At 38.2% G+C, this 4450-nt stretch overlaps 1 non-coding gene across 1 annotated transcript; it reads right to left on the bottom strand.

The window, feature by feature from the left end:
* Positions 1–4127: 4127 nt before the first annotated feature.
* On the bottom strand, positions 4128–4200 carry TRNAR-CCU. Its single transcript has one exon. It is a non-coding gene; the product is annotated as a tRNA-Arg (tRNA).
* Positions 4201–4450: the final 250 nt, after the last annotated feature.

The raw sequence follows: 4450 nt of genomic DNA, 5'->3' as shown, positions 1-4450 counted from the left end.
AATTTTATAGCTTAACACTGATACAATAATACAGTCTCACAATGAAAACAGATTTAGTATGAACAGTAAAATTCTGTGCTCTTGAAACTCACATTCATTGAAACAACATTGCAACCCACATTCAATGAAAATGCATCTGGACAGTGGCAGATTGTTTACCTTTGGACTGTTTTCAAACCACAGGCCCCTCGCACACATTTTAGGACCATGCATACATGCATGTGTTCTTTGATTCACCATTCTGAATATATTAAATTTTATTCCTTGTATAATACAGCACCACTTGTTAGAGTGTAATTTAAATGTGTAGTTTTGAACATTTTTCCAGTAAGCATTGAAACAAAACCTGTGAACCAGTAATGACAAAACTGCTTATTCCAGAACATTTCAACCATAAAAGGCCACTCAACCTTCTGTCATTACAATCCACCAATATCAGTCAATATGCACAACTATGTAGAAGTAAAAGTTATCTGAATAATTTCACATGAAAGAAATCTGTAACTAAAGAAGAGGTTGCTGCTGGCAAACAACCTTATATTTCAGTGTTCCATCTACAAATTCAGTGCCTACTGCCCTTGATGAAGAAGTTGCCTATGTTACTTTAAAAATAATTGGTAAGCTGGTAACTATGCAACAGGGAGTGGATGGCAAGCCAACAACAGGTTCATAGTTACTAGGCATCTCATCTAAAGGAGAACACACCCAGAATTGCAGCAGCCCCCCCCCCCCTTAAAAGTACAACACAGCAATCAATCATCAATCATGATGTGGAAGTAGAACACACAGCCTTCTGCATCAAAAGCAAGTATTCTAGCTGTTATTCTACTAACACTGCTTTCAAATCATATAGCACAAACAGTGATGACCATTTACTAAACAAAACAGTTGGACATTAAAAACAGACAACATGAGCAGCAGTAAACTTCTCTTTCCTTGAAGCTCACAGTAACTTGAAAATGCATCGAAGCTCACAGTATCTTAACAATGCTCTGAAACTCATATTTTTGAGTAGTTTGGTCGTTGTAAATGATTCATGCTCTTGTATCCAAGGTACAGGGCTTAAGGCTAAGCAAATGATCTAATCTGTCATCCCTAACAAGGGCATCACACTCACACACACACGCGCACACACACGCACACACACACACACACACACACACACACACACACACACACACACACACACACACACACACACACACACCATTCTTCCCAGCCAGCGAGCCTTAGGAGACTGCTTAAGTTGTCTAGTGCTGGATATGGTTTGCTCTCCATGAAAATTATATATGCCAATTCCAAGCTCCAACAAGAAAAGGGGAAGGGGCAAATTCCTACTCCTCAGTGTACCATGAACTTATACATTCTGACAGCAAAACTAAGCAAAAGGAATGTTTGATATTCTGAACATTCAAAATAAGTACCTGCAACTATATATATATATATATATATATATATATATATAAAAATTTCAAGCACAGGAAAGTTTTCCCTTTTGTATCTGACACCTTCTGCAATTCCTTTTACTTGTGAAATGTTTGCTTTCACAGTAGTCATCCTGTAACCTGTGTTTGGACCCAGAGCCTTTAAACATATATTGAAGTCCTTCCTGCTTGGCACCAAAGTAAAGGATACATGCTTCAGCAGGCATAGCACAGCTTCTGCATTGCCTTTGGTGTTAATTTGTGCTAGCTGCTGCTGGTGTTCGCTGAAGGAATATTGATTTGCTAACTAATCATTAAGAATGAGTCACACCTCCTATATACATGCACGCACAGGTACACAAATATCTTTGTTTGGACTTTGCTCATACTGATCTCAAAATACTGAAAAAGAAAAAAACGGATTCCAAGCTACTGAAACAGTGTAATACCAAACTTCTTTTGATACTTAAACGTTTCAAACATTATTTTTACAGCCCAAAACATTTCAAATATTGTTTTTACATCCCAATATTTATATACTGATAGTATTTTTTATCCAGATAACACAGTTAACAGTAGACTGTAAGCTCTCTTATTAACTGTGTATCTTTAGTAAGTATGCTGTTGTACCATCTTTGAGATTCTTGGTCTCTGTCTTCAGTTTACATTTAATGTGTAGTTTGTTTCAACAGATATTACATTTTTAAAACCTTGCTCTAATGATCATAGGAATTACAGGCCTATTAGTATAGTATTATCTGCTGGTCTATGGAACATATACCTGAACTAACAAACAATAATATAGGTGACCTTATATTTGGAATACATACTAGTCTGCCTTTGTAAAAGGCAGATCATACCTACTCATCTTGATTGAGTTCTTTGAAATGGTTACTGATGCCACAGATGAAGGGCATACAGTTCATTCTATATAAAATAACAAATAAAAGGAGAAACTCGTCCAAATACCATGGAGGAGAAAAACCATGACAAAAGGAGTCCAGAATAAAGGTTTATTAAAACACACAAACACTCTAGCGCCTTGGCAACTAGTGTATTCCAGGAGTATTTGTGTGTCTCCTTACAGTTCATTCTGCCTAACAGGTCCTTGCCAAGGCTTCATCACTTTTAGGACAGTAAGAAAGAAAGGTTATATTATTCCTTAGCAATAGACTTGTGATAAACAGTGTACTTAGTAGTGCCATACACAGGTAATATAAATTATGTTTAACATGCATTACATTTACACAGATAGTTTATCATCCACGTGTATGAAAAATTATGGTTCTTGTGGCATAGTTACTGTTGAGCATGGAGAATGTACTAGTTATTGTGGGCCTGAATCTGCTAGGGTCACTATTAACAGGGGTGTAGCAAGAGAAAGAAATACAAATCAGGCAGGTTATCTAAAATGAGGCAAGGTTGCACAGCAACCAGTGAGAAATAGGTAAGTCTTAGGATCATAGAAGGTTACTAGACTAAAGGCCACAGGGCCCTTAAAAGCCTAGCCATGTTCACCCCATGTTCCCAAGGGTGTCTGGTTCAAGCAGACACTAAAATCAGCACCAGTTGCCCCTGTCCAAGAGATGCACAGGTGGAACCCCTGAGGAAATAAGGAAACCAAGGAGCATACCCAGAGAACATAACAATCTATTCATGACTTTATACCACAACTATTTTCTTGGGTATCTAATGGCCAGTACTCACAGAGCAAGCTAGATTACTGACCTCTGGATAAAAAAAAAGATATCAAATAGGAGTCTTCAGGAAACTACATAAGTCAGTTCAGAAGGTGTCCCTGCAGTCTGAACAGTGAAATGAGTTGTTGAGAAACTAGTGATGTATGGCACACTTGTTATTTTGGCACTGATTGCCAAAGCAACCATTTTATATTCATATGTTTATACAATATAAGTAAGCAACCCTTATGCCAGACAATCAGTGTTTATAGTTAACGTCTAGTAACTTGCCGTTATTAAGTGTGTAAATGTATATTTAGGTTCATAGGCAGGTACTAGGCTGTCAGCCCTGGGGCCTATATAAGCCTAGCCAAAAAGGTTCCCTGGCTTTTGCCAGCCAAGAAAATTATTTTCCTGTGCTCTGTCAAGCAATGCTGCAGAAGTGATTCCTGGGGTGAATTTTCTATTTCCCATCCAGTCGTCAAGATTTTTCTTAGAGGGCCAGTGAGGAACTTTGCTTGACATGAATGGGTAGTTTGTTCCAGAGTATGGGAAGTATCTGGGACAGGAATCTATCCCTCCAACATCTTCTGTTTATTGTGGTGACAGGGTTTATGTCCCTGCAGCATGTGGTTCAAAGAGATTGGTATTTCTTTAAGTGTAGCATGTCCAACAGCTCTGGGTTTCACATAGATTTGTATGTTAGGGACAGAGATCGCCTCTGAGTAGGCAATATGCGACAGAGTAGAGCTGGAGTTTTTTGAGACGGTCTGCTTATGGCATCTGTTTGAGGCCAGTAATCCTCTTAGTGAGGTATTTCTGTGGCCTTTCCAATTGTTGTAGGTGTCTTGTAAGATACATGCCAAATGGGGCATTGTACTCTATAATGGGTCTGATAAGGGATTAGTAGAGAGGAACAATGTCCTTCTTTTTTCTAGAGGAAAACCCTTTTGTGATGAGGTGTGCCATGTAGAAGGATTTCCTGACTACTGTGGTGATGAGGTTATCAAAGGAAAGATTATATCACCCCAGATGGGACTCAAACCCACAATCCCTGGCTTAGGAAGCCAATGCCTTATCCATTAGGCCACTGGGGCCTGTTTATCACAAACAACTATTCTATCTGTTCTTAATTTCAAGTTTAGTTTAATATTGCTCCTTAAACAAATCAATTAAGTTAACTATTTACAACATAATTTGAAATCAGGAATTAACTAGTAGGAACATAAAAGCAATACTAGGCCAGTGATCACAATGATCATAAGATGCCTAGGTAGTTTAAAGTATGGACACGATACATCTGGAGCCACACCTCACGATAAAAGGGTGCTTTAATATTGAAATGCT

Source organism: Protopterus annectens, chromosome 1.part1 (genome assembly GCF_019279795.1).
Source record: "Protopterus annectens isolate FY-2018-M chromosome 1.part1, PAN1.0, whole genome shotgun sequence".
NCBI classification, from domain to species: Eukaryota; Metazoa; Chordata; order Ceratodontiformes; family Protopteridae; genus Protopterus; species Protopterus annectens.
Note: the sequence above shows the minus strand (reverse complement) of the source record. Positions and strands in the feature narration are given on the sequence as shown.